At 37.3% G+C, this 16903-nt stretch overlaps 1 protein-coding gene and 1 long non-coding RNA gene across 3 annotated transcripts in view; both read right to left on the reverse strand.

The window, feature by feature from the left end:
• The window catches only part of DSTN (destrin, actin depolymerizing factor), a 39020-nt gene that overhangs the window by 14222 nt on the left and 7895 nt on the right, over window positions 1-16903 (reverse strand). The gene's annotated exons all lie outside the window — the stretch shown is intronic.
• LOC124248944 (uncharacterized) lies at window positions 12980-16065 on the reverse strand. The gene is made up of 3 exons (XR_006891197.1): window positions 16006-16065; window positions 14749-14892; window positions 12980-13021 (listed from the first exon to the last, which is right to left on the reverse strand). It is a non-coding gene; the product is annotated as an uncharacterized LOC124248944 (long non-coding RNA).

A 16903-nucleotide genomic window follows, 5' to 3' on the forward strand; every position in this document is an offset into this window, starting at 1 on the left:
AAGACTACATTCCCCAGGTTTCTTTGCAAGTTCAGTTGGGGACATATGACTGAGTTCTGCTCAGCAAGAGCTCGGCACAGTGATATAAACCACTTCCAGGTCCAGGTCTTTAAAAGTGATCTTCAAACTCTGTCTTCTCCTGCCAAGATGACCTTGGCAGACACACTTCAAGATAGAAGAGGGCCGCTCAACACCGCTGGCCTCCGCATGATAGAGATAAATCTTTACTGTGTTAAGCCACTGAGATTTGGGGTTTGTTACTGCAGTTGTTCAAATACAACAGAACACCCACACCCACTGCGAATCCCCTGTACTCTCCAAGTTATTCTCCACATTGCAGCCAGGGATCTGAAAGACAAATCCGATCTCCATGCGTAAAACACTTCATTGGCTTTCCATTGATCTGAGGGTAAAAACAATAATAATGTTTTAATATGTCTGATCTGGCCCTAGCCACCTCTCTAGCCTTATCTTATGCTACACACACTCTGCATTTTCACTCTTCAGACCTCAGATCAATTCCCACCTTGCAAAAAAGTTGTCTGGGTCAAAACCACTATCACATGCTTGCATGAGATCATGTATCTACCCTATAGCACTTATCACAATTTTAATGTTCTCTAAGATTATTTAATTAATGACCATCTCCCCAAATAGGATGTAGCTTCCTTAAGACTGTAAGTTCCTTGAGAGACTGTCTATCTTGTTCACTATTGTGTTCCTCTGAGGAAATCAAAGATGAATCAGACCCCCGAAGGAAGTTTATTTGAATAATGGAGAAGACAAAGACAGGAGACATAAAGCTTCAATACTTGGTAAAACTGTCATTATTCCTTGATAAACTCCAACGGCAGGGAGTTTAAAGAAGGCAGGGTTTAAACGGGGGATGCAGGTAGGTAGGGAAGGTTTCACATGTAAGCACTCCAAAATAAGGGGACTGAAAGAAGGATGATAGTTCCTGACAAAAAGAACTCGGCACATACAATATGAGAGGAGGAAATTGAGACGTGGACCGGGTTCAAATGGAAGAGGCCACAAACAGCAGGTTCAGGAGTTTGGAGACACTGGATCTTCTTTTTTTTTTTTCTTTTTGAGGAAGATTAGCCCTGAGCTAACATCTGCTGCCAATCCTCCTCTTTTTGCTGAGGATGACTGGCCCTGAGCTAACATTCGTGCCCATCTTCCTCTACTTTATATACAGGACGCCTGACACAGCATGGCTTGATGAGCAGTGTGTAGGTCCACACCTGGGAACCGAACCGGTGAACCCCAGGCTGCAGAAGCAGAACATGCAAACTTAACCGCTGTGCCACTGGGCCGGCACCTACACTGGATATTTTTAAAGTAAGGTGGGGGCCAGCCCCGTGGCCAAGTGGTTAAGTTTGCACGCTCCGCTTCGGTGGCCCAAGGTTTCGCCAGTTCGAATCCTGGGTGCGGGCACAGCACCACTCATCAAGCCATGCTGAGATGGCATCCCACATGCCACAACTAGAAGGACCCACAGCTAAAAATACACAACTATGTACCAGGGGGCTTTGAGGAGAAAAAGGAAAAAAATAAAATCTTAAAAAGAAAAAAAAAAGTAAGGTGACGAGCTAAAGGCTAATTCAGTAAGCAATGCAAGAGATGATCAAGGCTTCACTAGGGAGTGGGTACAGCACAAAGAGGAGGGCTGTGGGCCGACGCTGCACTGTACAAACAACTGTACTTGAAAACCATTGGCTGGGAGAAGGACGGCGGAAAGGAAAGTGTTTCTAAACACAGAAGAAAGTGTTCGGAGGTTGGTTAACGTTGACAAGTGCTCATACTCTCTCATCTTTCCACTGTGGTGGCTTTAGAGGCTTTGATGTTAAAGAAGTATGGTTCTTTATGACTGGTAACATTATAATACCAAATTTTGCCTGCGAAAATAATCAAAATATCTACGAGGTAAAGTGTATATCAGATTCAAATGTAATGAATAAATATGCTTAAAATTTGTTATACCTTGATTTAGTTAGTATGTCCTTGAAATAGCACTGTATGGAAGATTACACAACTGGCCCCAAGATTCTTGATAATGATTTTTATAAACTAAAAGTAAACCCATGAGGGCAGACTGAGAAAACAGGGAATACAGCTCCTACAGCCTGGTCCGACACTGGTAGCTCTTTTACCTTACATATTTCTGGGGGATATAAATTTCTGGGGGATATAAACTGGAAAGCTAGGGATAGAAAGAAGACAAAATAATCCTTGAGTAACTACAGTTTATTCATGTTTCAGAGGCTGAAAGAAAACAACTTGAAGTTAAAGCACCAGAATTATGACAGCAACAGTTCCATCCAAACTTCTCCACTAACTATTTGTGTCACTTTGGTCATGTCAGTTAACATCTCTGAAGTAAATGAGTTCCTTCAACTAATTTATTTAGGGGAGTGCACTAAATCAGTGATTACCAAACTTTAAAGTACACAGGAATCACTTGCGGATCTTGCTAAAATGCGGATTTTGCAGATTCTGATTCAGACTATCTGGGTAGGGACTGAGATTCTGCATTTCCAATAAGCTCCAGGCGAATATCACTGAAATGTAGTTCTAGAATTTCAAGAAACGTAATAAAATCTTAGTTCACTGCTATTTTATTTCGTTGCCTACAGGTTTAATTTTTATAATGAAGCAGTAGTGAAAAGAGTACGTTACAAAAACAGGCCCAAAGTGAAAGCATTTTTTGTGCCATGGAACTCTCGTGAAGCCTATGGGTCCTTTCTCAAAATGATGTTTCAAAAAACATAGAGCATCACAAAAGAAGCCAATTATATTGAAATATAGTTCATCTACAATGATGGTTAGGAATTCTTGTGAGAGTTATTAATTTCAGTGGATTTGTTATCACAAAGAGACATTAAGGTGAATTTCAAAACAAAAACGGCTGTAACATTGATATACAGAATCATTTGTTCTTTACACTATGCTTTACCTAATAGAAAAGATCTTCTCCCATCAGCCTCATTTTCCAGTATTTCTCTAAAATGTAGGATTACTATTAACTGCTCAGCTGTCAAGAAATCTAAGGTTTATTTTTAAAAACAAAATCATATTCAGTTTTGCTTTTAAATTTATTTTTAAAAAGTTATTTATATTCAATTACAAAGTTTTAACACAGACCATTAAAGGATACTCTGAACATAGCACCAAAATTCGCTGCACAGTTGGGAAGGGAAATCTTTGAGAGCAAAAATAGATTGCTATTACAAGAGCTTTGTGATTACCTTAAAAAGATATGTTATCCACAACTTGAGTTTCTCTGTGTTCTGTCCCAGTGACCACTGGAGAATAACAGTTGCTCTTGGAACTCCACCCCCATGTCAAAGTAGTTGCTTTTAAATAATCCCTGCACTGTATTTTATCTCACCTGACTCCCCATTTTTAACTTGCTCATGAAGCATAATGGATCTCAAACCTGTCTGAGCCTCCTCTGCAGAGCTTTTGTGAAACACTGACGCAGAGATTAAATGAATACATCTGAGGCACCGCCTTTATTCTCAAGATTTACTCAGTGTATGCTTCTTTAAATAAAGTCACTACTCAGAAACAGAGGGTTTGGGAGTAAACGCTACAGAGAATATGTAACACTGGGTATTTTAAAGTGGCAAATGACAGAACACAATTAAAACATCAATTTTCTCAATTCTGGTGTAAGGGTGGTAATCTTTGAAAGGAGCATCAAGTTTCTGATTCAGTTTTTTAAACAATGGAACCAGTCCAAAAACTAAATGTAATGACTTACAGCAGTTCATCCGTAAACCAAAATATCAGAAACAATGGTCTATTTCTATACTATTAGCTCAAGTAGGATACCTAACTTTGGCTTCAAAATTAATGCCAACTACACTTTACCTAATACTCACTGGAGAAAACAGGAATGAAAGCTATTTTCCTACCTCAGAAAATTGTTAATTTTTTAAAATTATTTTTCTAAGTTAAGAGAGTCAGAAACATTTCAGAGAAGCATACTGCATAGCAGAAAAATACAATTTCAAATTTATAAACCCTAGCAGGAAACAGGCATTAGTTAGTTCCTTTATCAACCTACTAACACACAATGTAAATGCTAATCAAAGGAGTGGGGGAGTTTAAAAATGGCTTCTCCATTCTCGTTTATTTACACCAAGCCTCACACAAGAGCCAAATGAAACAGAAAAATGACTTGACTACAAAGTATTTGGTCTTTCGGCTACAACTGATGCCTCCAAGCAATAATGTTGAGACAACAAATGAGAGCGACAAGTGCTCCAGGCACATTTCTACACAGAAATGTTACGGGCCCCACAGGTCCTGTGTTAAGATGGGAGGCTGAAGATGTACATCTAATTTATCTCCATACCAAAACACCAATGAAAGCACAAAAAGGGGATTGAAAAAAAAAAGAACATAAACCCACAAGGACAAGAACAGAAGAAATACTGATATTCGACCAAGGAAGAAGGAGTGAAATTAGTTTGAAATGCACTTAGGTCCCTAGATTGCCCTCCTGAACTGCCCCGTGCCACCACTCCCATATCCCTCGAATTCTGGAGTTCATTCTCTGGAAAGGGTAAACAATAGGTCTTTCTGGCTTAGTCATCATACTGAAAACAGGAAAATAGGTGACCATATGTTAAGCAAATACTAGCACACACACTGCTCTACCACCACCTTGAAGTCTGACCGTGAATTACTAAATCCTTAGTCCCACTGTTCTGAGAGCCATGCTATCCAACAGAACGTTCTGTGTTGATGCCAACATTCTATGTCTAGACTGTCCAATATGGTACCTCCTGCCACACGTGGGTAATGAGCACATGACATGTGGCTAATGCAATTGAGGAACTAAATTTTTATCTTATTTTAAATAATTTAACATAAAACAATAAAATTAACTCAATACTAAAATAGTATGTTTAGGGTTAACAAATTTATAAAATATACCGCATAGTTTTCTGTCTTGGAAAAACAGTATATTATTTAGCTTTATGGATGACTTGTGTCATCAGGAACATGCATTACTATACTTTGCAGTGGCAGAACAATTCCTCCAAGGGCAAGGATTTCACTTCCAGTTTACTAATTATGGTCAAGCATTTCTGGGGCCAAAGATGCAATCTTGGGGGGAAATTCAGATAGACTTTTTGTCTGTTTGGAAATATCCTGAGTGTTAATTTGAAGAGCCAAAACCACCAAAATGAAGAATAGTCATAAAGCTTCAGACAAGAAGGCTTAACTTTAAGCACAGATTTGAATTCTTACAGATGGCATAACAAAAAATGTCTTCACTCCTTCAGGAAAAAAACCTTGGATAGCGGGAAAGATGTGAAATTATGAATTTAAAATACAAGGTTTAATCAAAACATGGTACTGGTACAAACACAGGTGCACAGATCAATGGAACAATATTGAAAGCCCAGAAATAAAACCACACATCTACAGACAGCTAATCTTCGACAAAGGAGCTGAGGGCATACAATGGAGAAAAGAAAGTCTTCAACAAATGGTGCTGGGAAAACTGGACAGTCACATATAAAAGAATGAAAATCGACCATTCTTTTTCACCATTCGCCAAAATAAACTCAAAATGGATCAAAGACCTAAAGCTGAGACCTGAAACCATAAGGCTTCTAGAAGAAAATGTAGGCAGTACACTCTTTGACATCAGATTAAAAAGACCTTTTCGGACACCATGTCTTCTCAGACAAGGGAAACAATAGAAAGAATAAACAAACGGGACTTCATCAGACTAAAGAGCTTCCTCAAGGTAAGGGAAAACAGGATTGAAACAAAAAAACAAAGCACTAACTGGGAAAAAATATTTGCAAGTCATACATCTGACAAAGGCTTAATATCCATTATATATAAAGAATTCACACAACTCAACAACAAAAAATCAAACAACCCGAGCAAAAAATGGGCAGGAGACATGAACAGACATTTCTCCAAAGAAGATACATGGATAGCCAATAGGCACAGGTAAAGATGTTTATCATCACTGTGCATCAGGGAAATGCAAATCAGAACTACACTAAGATATCATCTTACACCCATTAGAATGACAAAAATAACTAAAACAAATACTAACAAATATTGGAGAGGTAGTGGAGAAAAAGGAACCCTCATACACTGCTGGTGGGAATGCAAACTGGTGCAGCCACTATGGAAAACAGTACGGAGATTCCTCAAAAAATTAAAAATAGAACTACCATACGATCCAGCTATCCCACTACTGGGTATCTATCCAAAGAGCTGGAAGTCAGCAATTCCAAAAGTCCCATGCACCCCAATGTTCACTGCAGCATTATTCACAATAGCCAAGACGTGGAAGCAACCTAAGTGCCCATCAACAGATGATTGGATAAAGAAGATGTGGTACATATATACAATGGAATACTACTCGGCCATAAAAAAGAACAAAATCGTCCCGTTTGCAACAACATGGATGGACCTTGAGGGAATTATGTTAAGTGAAATAAGCCAGATAGAGAAGGACAATCTCTGTGTGACTCCACTCATATGAGGAATTTAAACATGTGGACAAAGAACAGATTAGTGGCTACCAGGGGAAAGGTGGGGTGGGGGGTGGGCACAAAGGGTGAAGGGTGCACCTACAACATGACTGACAGACAATAATGTACAAGTGAAATTTCACAAGATTGTAACCTATCCATTAACTCAATAAAAAATAAATAAAAAGACAATTTCAAAAAAAATCTGATAGTTACATATTAGAAATTAAAAGACAAATCCCAATATTTAGCAATTAATTCATTTTAAAACAAATCTATGTGTTAATATAAATAACATGTTTTATGAAAAATAATTGTTTTCTGAAAAAAATTCATGAGAAGGGTGGGATTGTTTTACATTTTTTTTTTCCCTAAAGATTGGCACCTGAGCTAAAAACTGTTGCCAATTTTTTTTTTCCCTGCTTTCTCTCCCCAAATCCCACCCCCCACACCCCCCACCCCCCCAGCCCACACCGGTACACAGTTGTATATCTTAGTTGCAGGTCCTTCTAGTTGTGGCATGTGGGACGCTGCCTCAACGTGGCCTGATGAGCGGTGCCATGTCCACACCCAGGATCCGAACCGGTGAAACCCTGAGCCACTGCAGCGGAGTGCATGAAGTTAACCACTCAGCCATGGGCCAGCCCCTGTTTTACATTTTTGAAATCTCTTTAATGTCTGGCTTAACAGAAGACAGCTGTGGTCTTATATCTGTTTCTGCATTCAATGTGTTATTTCGATTGAAGATCAAAACATAGATATGCAGATGGAAAAGGCAAGAATACTTTAATGACCTTTCAGACAACTGTGGACATTCCTCTCTGATACTACACGAAAACTCAACAAGCAGTAGGTTTATTAAAGGTTAGTTGAAATATGAAATCTGAAACTACATGGATGAATTTTTTGTACTCTTATTACATTAAAATCCATTGGGCTATCTTTCAAAAAAATAAAATAAATAAAATAAAATACAAGGTTTCTATAACAGCAATAAAGATAACTTTATTTTACCTAATATTACACAGGGCTGTTCCAGAACTTTATAATTAACTGGGAATATGTTTTTAAAATAAATTTATAAAGTCAGATACTGATTTTTTTTAATTTGCTGTGTTCCCCCTCTCATAAACAGAATTTGGAACATTTAACCTAACTAAAGTGCCTGGGAACAGTACTATTCAGTTAATGAAGACTTATTACTAACCAGAAAACCTGGTTAGAGCTTCTTAAACTCCTTTTAGTTACCAATATGGTCAATTTTATTTATTTATTTATTTTTTGAGGAAGACTAGCCCTGAGCTAACATCTGCTGCCAATCCTCCTCTTTTTGCTCAGGAAGACTGGCCCTGAGTGAACATCCATGCCAATCTTTCTCTACTTTATACGTGGGACACCTGCCAAAGCATGGCTTGACTAGCAGTGCCATGTCCGCACCTGGGATCTGAACCACCAAACTCTGGGCCGCTGAAGCAGAACATGCAAACTGAACCGCTGTGCCACCAGGCCGGCCCCCAATGTAGTCACTTTTTTTCTTTTTTTGAGGAAGATAGCCCTGAGCTAACATCTGCTGCCAATCCTCCTCTTTTTGCTGAGCAAGACTGGCCCTGAGCTAATATCCATGCCCGTCTTCCTCCACTTTATATGTGGGATGCCTACCACAGCATGACTTGACAAGCCGTGCCATGTCCACACCCGGGATCCGAACCGGCAAACCCAAGGCCACCAAAGCGGAATGTGCAAACTTAGCCACTGCGCCAAGGGGCCGGCCCACAATGTGGTCAATTTTAAATGAAGCTTTTGGGTAATGGAAGGCTGTGGATAAAAGAAATCCAGACAGCTTAAAACTTATATTCGAAACAGTAATAGCTATCTGTTCTCTGACAACCAGAACTATGAATTAAAAAACCATATTGACATTTGACGTTAATCTATCTCTTCTTTCTTCCTGTGACTATTAAACGGTTGAACAGAAGAGACATGCAAAAGCGAAAAGGATGACAGAATGCTAACAGTCCTCTTTAACAGTTAAGATTCAATGACACTACCTCTCACCATTCCCTTACTTTTCCTCCCCGCCAAAAAAAAAAACTAGATAGAAAAATGGGAAGGAAAAAACCCCAGCAACCGAGGGATAGTAAGCACTGGCAAATACTCCTCGCTTTCAAGTTTCCAAGTTCCTTCAAGATAAAATCCATGCCATGTCAAGCCCTCTCCCCCAACCTCCTTTCCCACTTCTCCCTATCACGTACCCTTAGTCCAGTCATGTACAACTCTTCGTGATTCCCTGCATACACCACGTTCTCTTGTGATGCTTCACCTTCCTCCTCTACACCTGGTTAAGTCCTTCAGGGCTCAGCTCAGACATCACCTCCCTTGGGAAGGCAACTCTTACTTGGCCTCTCTATCACCACCTCTAATATAAGTTACGTGATCCTTCTATGTAATAACACAGAATACAATTATTTCTATCTATTACCGTGATTAACTGTCTATTCGTCTGATTCTCTCATTAGACTGTGATCCTTAAGTGCAAGAACTCTTTTTTTTCAACCCTAGTCTACCTAAGAACTATGATCTACTTAACCAGGTTTTGAAAAAGGATTACCCCTTAAAATTTTTGTGAAATGTACTGTTGCTTTCGACATGTTTTTTTTCTATTCTTTATGGTACAATTCTTCAGTTTACACCAAGGAAATCTTCTATCTCAACACTTTAGGGTTTTCAGAAAAAAACAAAGCAAAAAAAACTTCTAAGCAATTTTTATTGATTTCCCTTGGAATGTTTTGGTCCTGATGAGATCTGCTATAATTGTCTCTTACTAAAGATAGAGAACTTCGGTCCTCTGAAATACTGTGCGTAAATTTATAATGATTCTACTTTGTTTTTTAGATTCCTTATAACTGATTGACAAGAAAAAACCTATAAAGATGGAAAATTTTACACTATTTGATTTTATAAGGGAAAACTCACTGCATATCACATCATGGAAGCATGAACGTCCTCATGATGATAAAATTGAAAGACTTTTTCTTATGCTATAATTGATATATAACATTATATTAGTTTCAGGTGTACAACATAATGATTCAATATTTGTATATATTGTAAAATGATCACCACTAAAAGATGAGAACTTTTAAGATTTACTCTTGGCAACTTTCAAATATACAAAACAGTAATATTAACTATAGTCACCATGCTGTACATTACATCTCCCACGACTTATTTATTTTATAACTGGAAGTTTGTACCTTTTGACCTCCTTCACCCATTTCATCCATCCTCCACCCCCCACCTCTGGCAACCACCAATCTGTTCTCTGTATCTACAAGTTCGGGGAGATTTTTTGGTTTTGTTTTGTTTCGTTTTTTAGATTCCACGTATGAGTGAGATCATACAGTATGTGTCTTTCTCTGTCTGACTTATTTCACTTAGCATAATGCGCTCAAGATCCATGTTGTCGCAAATGGTAAATTTTCCTTTTTTATGAATGAATAATATTCCATTGTATATACATGCCACATTTTCTTTATCCATTCATCCATCCATGGACACTGAGGGTGCTTCCATGTCTTGGCTATTGTGAATAATGTTGCGATGAACATGGGGTGCCTATATCTTCTTGAGTGTTTTCACTTCCTTCAGATTAATACCCAGAAGTGGAGTTGCTGGATCATATGGTAGTTCTATTTTTAATTTTTTGAGGGACCTCCATACTATTTTCCATAATGGCTGCACCAATTTCCCAGCAACAGCGCACAAGAGTTCCCTTTTCTCCACATTCTCACCAACACTCATTTCTCGTCTTTTTCATAATAGCCATTCTAATGCATATATGGTCAATTAATTTACAATAAAGAAGCCACGAGTATACAATGGGGAAAGGACAGTCTGCTCAACAAATGGTGTTGGGAAAACTGGACAGCCACATGCAAAAGAATGCACCACTACCCATTGGACCACTGGACCACTATCTCACACCATACACAGAAATTAACTGAAAATGGATTAAAGACTTGAACGTAAGATCTGAAACCATAAAACTCCTAGAACACAGGTACACTCCTTGACATAGATCTTGGTGACGATTTTTTGAGTCTGACACCAAAAGCAAAGGCAACAAAAAAGCAAAAACAAACAAGGGGGAGTATATCAAATTAAAACACTTCTGCACAGCAAAGGAAACCATCAACAAAACTAAAAGGCAACCTACTGAAAGGGAGAAATCACATCTGATAAGGGGCTAATATCTAAAATATATAAAGAACTCATACAACTCAATAGCAAAAAAAAAATCCAATTACAAAACAGGCAGAGGATCTGAATACACATTTTTCCAAAGATATAAAGATGGCTAACAGGGACATGAAAAGGTGCTCAACATCAGTAATCATCAGGGAAATGCAAATCAAAACCTTAATGAGATATCACCTTAACACTTAGTATCTTTATCAATGCCCTGTGTCCAACACACAACACAATTCTCCATCTACCCAGAATTGTGAAGCTTCTTAATAAATGTTGACTTAATCAATATAAATTCTCTACTTAGTATTGTTTTAAAAGCCATGAATATATACTTTGTATTTTTAAAAGTATCTGCTATGTAAGCATCACTTAATTTTAAGTAAATGCTAGATAAGAGACATTAATATTTACAGTAATTAATAAGCAAAGAGCATGACCTTTAAGAAATCAACATCCCATAAAACATATTGATACATTTCATAATTTCTGTAATCTATACCCTTGTTAAATAACCATTTGATTCTGCAGTTGAAAAAATAAAAAGGGCACTATTTAAGAAAAAGATGTACCTATTAGTAATTTTATCCAAAATGGAGAGAGTGACTATTTCAAGCATTTATCATTAGAAAAAGAAAAAAGATTGTTACGATATTCTGCCTCATCCTTCACTAAGAAACAATTAAAGAAGACTATACTCCTCAACTGGGGAATGGAATACTACTAGAAATAAAAAGGAACTGCTGATGCACTAATGCCTTATGCTAAATGAAAATAAGCCAGGCTCAAAGTGTATGATTAGACAATTCCACTTACGACATTCTTGCAAAGGTGAAACTATAGGGACACAAAACAGATCAGTGGTTGTTGGATATGGGAAGAAAGATTAACATGCAGAAATTTTTTGGAATGAAGGAACTATTCTACATTTTTTATTGTGGTGATAGTTACACAACTGTAGACATTTGCCAAAACTTGAAGAACTTACACTAAAAATGGTGAGTTTTACTTTACAGAAATTATCCTGAATGAAAAAATATATTATTTCTGGTCTTTACTTCCGGAGAGCAACAATATAAAAAACATTCTACTCCCATTCTGAACACACAATAAGCTAAAGGTAAAAGATTTCTCATTGGTTTAACAATTCGGCTTCTCTCTGATTAATGTCACGATTAGCTGGCATGTCAGGTCAACTGACCTACCTCTGTTCCCTGCTCACACTCAATTTTTAAGCCCCACCAATTCCTCCTTAAATGTGTATTTTAAATCTATTTCTTCTCATCTACTCTTAAAATCTCACATTGCTCCTAAGATTGAACATCTTCACTAACTCCCAAGCATCTACAAAATAAAGTCCATATTCATTAACAGGACATACAAGGTCCTTTATTATCCGAACCAACCTACCTTCCCAGATTCATGTTCCACCACAGGCAATCATATTACTCACTCACATCTTTCAGAAAGCCATTTTATTTGGTTATTTATAACAAGAGGCTTAAACTAAGTCAAACCATTTAACCCTTTACCCCAGTAATCCCACTTCAAGGAATTTATTCTGGGGAAATAATCCGCGTAACACTAAAAACTAGTGTGAACTTGGGTTAGGCAGTGTTTTTTTTGGCATATTTCTCTTTTATCTATCCAATCATCAGTTGATGGACATTTGGGTTGTTTCCACTTTTGGGCTATTATGAAGAATGCTGCTATGAACACTTGTGTACAAGTTTTTATGCAACCCAAATAAATAAAAGCAGGGGAACTGAAAGGGAAATTATAGTATATCCATAGGACAGTTTCTGATGCAGCTGTTAAAATCAGGTTTACAGAAAGTTTTAAATGACACGGGGGAAATATTTATGATTTGCTTTAAGTGAAAAAAGAAGCTGGATACGTTATGCACAGCGCACTCTCAACTATGTAAAATAGTATAGAGAAAAGACATTTCCTAAAAGTAGAAATATAAGTGATTTTTTACCTTCTCTCTAGTTTTCTGTATTTTCCAAGTTTTCTATGATGAACTTTTTTTTTTTTTTTAAAGATTTTATTTTTTTCCTTTTTCTCCCCAAAGACCCCCGGTACATAGTTGTATATTCTTTGTTGTGGGTCCTTCTAGTTGTGGCATGTGGTACGCTGCCTCAGCGTGGTTTGATGAGCAGTGCCATGTCCGCGCCCAGGATTCGAATCAACGAAACACTGGGCCACCTGCAGCGGAGCTCGCGAACTTAACCACTTGGCCACGGGGCCAGCCCCTATGATGAACATATTTTTAAAATTAGAGATACATACACACACAAACTTTTTGACCCAGTGATTGTAAATCTAGGACTCTATCTTGAGGAATAACGCAAATGCAGGCAAAGATTAATATGCAAAGACGACAGAGCATTACTTATAATAATGGATTAAGTTTAACAAGGGGATGATGTAGTATCACTGTACATGCATGATACCATTAAATGATTTAGTTTTTACAGATATACTTAATATGCCATAAAATTCACCCACTTAAAAGTGTAAGTTCTGTGGGTTTTAGTAATTCACAAAGTTGTACATCTACCACCACAATCTAATTTTAGAATATTTTGAACAACGCAAAAAGAAACCCTGTACTCATCATGAGCAATCACTCTTTCCCACTCTCACCCACACCAGACCTAGCTCATCACTAATTTACTTCCTGTCTATATGTATCTGCCTATCCTGTATATTTTATATAAATGGAATCATACAATATGGAGTCCTTTTTTTGGACCAGCTTCTTTCACTTGGCATGTTTTCAAGGTACATTCATGTTGTAGCATGAATCAATACTTCACTTCTTTTTATTGACAAATAATATTCCTTTGTATGGAATATTGTGAACTTGGGTTAGGCAGTGTTTTTTTGGCAAATTTCTCTTTTATCTATCCAATCATCAGTTGATGGACATTTAGGTTGTTTCCACTTTTGGGATATTATGAAGAATGCTGCTATGAACATTTGTGTACAAGCTTTTATGCAGACACATGTCTTCATTTCACTTGGGTATATAACTAGGAGTGAAACTGCTGGGTTATATAGTAACTCCCAAGTATAACTTAAGGAAGTGCCAAACCACTTCCCAAAGTGGCTGCACCATTTATATTTCCACCAGCAATATATGAGGGTTCCAACTTCTCCACAGCCTTGCCAACATTGTTACTGTTGTCTTTTTCACTATAGCCATCCTAGTGGGTATGAAGTAGTATTTCATTGTGGTTTTGATTTGCATTTCCCTAATGGCTAACGATTTTGAGCATCTTACCATATGCTTATTGACCATCTGTATATCTTCTTTAGAGAAACGTCTATTTAAAGCCTTTGCCCATATGATTGGGTTGTCTTTATACCGTTGAGTTATAAAAGTTCTTTATATATTCTGGAAACAAATTCCTTGTCAGATATATGATGTGCAAATATTTTCTCCTATTCTGCAGGTTGTCTTTTTACTTTCTTGACGGTGTTTGATGCAAAAAAGTTTTTAATTCTAATAAAGTCCAATTTATCTATTTTTCTTTCAACACTTGTGCCTTTGCTGTCGTCGCCTGGAAATGCCAAGAAAACTGCCAATAAAACACTGCCTAACCCAAGTTCACAGATTTATGCCAATGTTTTCTTCCAGGAGTTTTATAGCGTTAGCTCTTACATTTAGGTCTATGACCCATTTTGAGTTAAATTTTGTATATAGTGTGAAGCAGAGATCCAAATTCATCCTTTTGCATGTGGATACCCAGTTGTCCCAGCACCACTGTTGAAGATACTATTCTTTTCCCGACTGAACTAGCTTAGCACCTTTGTCACAATGGAATATGGGAAATGAAGGATATAAAACTGTTACAGACGAACTCAACTGTGTGAGAAAAATTTATATTGGTAGTCTCCAGATATCTACTTTCTCCCTTATTTCCATTATAATACTTACTATAGTCTGCAATTATCTTATTCAGTTGTTTCTTACCTGTCTCCCCCGTTAGAATGTATACTTCATAGGCACAGGGACTTTGTCCTGTCTGTTGAATCTCCAGAGCCTACAACAGTACCTGGTTCCTAGAAGGCATCTAACAACTATTTATTCAAAGAATGAGCATATATTTAAGATGGCCTGGAAGAAAAGGCACCAAATGTTAATACTTTGGTTGGGATTGCCATTACAACTAAATTTTTCTTAATGTTCTACAATGAGCACACGTTACTATAATAAGATATGAAATTAGGTATTTTAAAGATTGATAATACCTCTGGATCAATTTGTTATTCCACAAAGTTCTAAGAACCTCAACTTTTGCCAAACTATTTCATTTTAGCTTCTTTTATAGGTCTCCAGCACAATGATAACACCAACTACCTAGTAACTCAAGTCTAAATCTTAGGAGCTATCCTTGATGTCTTTCTTTCCCATATGCCATACATCCAAATTATTAGTAAGTCCCATAAACTCTACCCCCCAAATCTATACCCAATCTATCTAATTACTTCTCACTATCCCACTACTAACAATCCTAATCCAAGCTCTCACCACTGATTGTCTGAATAACAACAACAGTCTCTTAATTGGTGTTTGTCCCCTTTTGTACATTCCCACACATGAGCCACAGGAATAAATCATCTCTCACTCCACTACTTAACACCTTAACATTTCCTCACCACCACACACCCAATGGCTTTCTGGTGCAATCAGAAAAACATTCAAATTTCTCACCTTGGCCTAAAGGCACTTCCTGTTCTAGCTCCTGCCTACAATCCATTTCCTACTTTTCTCCCTCACTGAATTTCACCTACACAAACCTTTTTTCACCCTGGCATATCAAGCTCATTCTCTTCTCAAGGCCTTTCCACTTTGAGAGTTCCTTCTGCCTGAAATGCCCTTTGCATGGCTAGCTTATTCTTGCCATGCAAGTCTTAGCTCAAATGTCACCTCCTAAGGGGACTTCCCTAACAATCTAGCTAAAAGTAACCAATCTTCTAGTACTCCCTATTGATTACCGTATTTCCTTCTTACCACTTACGATCACCTGACATGATCTTGTCATTTTTTTTTTTGGTTTCTCTCTCTCTCTCTCTCTCCTGCCATATTAGAATGTAACTTCCACAAGGAAAGGACTTTGATTTTCAGTACTGTATCCCTAGTATCTGGATCAGTTCTTAGCGTATTATAAATGATTGCTATTCTAAACCTTTAGGGCAATGAAAAACTGTTTGATTCTCCATTACTTACTTCAGGAAAATATAACTAACTGTAGAAGACAAAATATTTTATATCAGGAATCAAGTCACCTGAAAAGTCAAATTGAAAAGTTGATCATAAAAAAAAGTTAATCATATATAACGATTCCAAGTAAAATAACATTAGTTTAAAGAAATAATAAAACAATTGGAAATATATTCTAACACATTCCTCTCCCCCTTTTCATTTTATCTACAATTACTGAAGCATGCACTGGTGTATCAGAATATAAAGAAAAAAAGAATGTTAATCTAACTAGGATCTAAGATTTTTAATATTATTTTAGCCAACACTGATAAGTACTTACTATGAACTAGCCATTGCTTTAAATTACTTATATGCATCACCAGACTGTCAGGTCAGTAGGTACTATTATCATTCCCATTTGAAGGAAAGATGAAATTGAGGCTCAGAACAGTAGTAATTTACCTAAGGTCATATAGTTAGTAAGTGGCAGAGCCAAGATTCAAAAACTTAAGCAGCCTGACTCTTAAGCCCATGCTCTTAACCACTTCTCAGTATATTTAACAGGAATGATAACAGTATCCACCTCATTGGGTTGCTATAAGGATTGAATGAGATAAGGTAATACAATGCGTGACACACAGTAAATACTTATAAGTTATCTAAGATGCCTAAGTTGTCTAAGGCATTACTTCTTCTGCTTTCATTTGTTAGGCTTTTCTACAGTTCAGGGTATCTCAATGGTTCAGGATGTCTCAATGGGCATCAAATACCATTCAGTTTCATTTTTAAGGAAAGAAGGGGAACTGGCATTTATTGAGGGGTTCTGTACACCAGAATTATTTTCAAGGTACTATTCTAATAAAACTTGCCTTACCTATCTCAAAGGATTTTCACTGTTTAAGACAAATTAAATTGTATCACA

The sequence above is a fragment of the Equus quagga genome, chromosome 12 (genome assembly GCF_021613505.1).
Source record: "Equus quagga isolate Etosha38 chromosome 12, UCLA_HA_Equagga_1.0, whole genome shotgun sequence".
Classification (NCBI taxonomy): domain Eukaryota; kingdom Metazoa; phylum Chordata; class Mammalia; order Perissodactyla; family Equidae; genus Equus; species Equus quagga.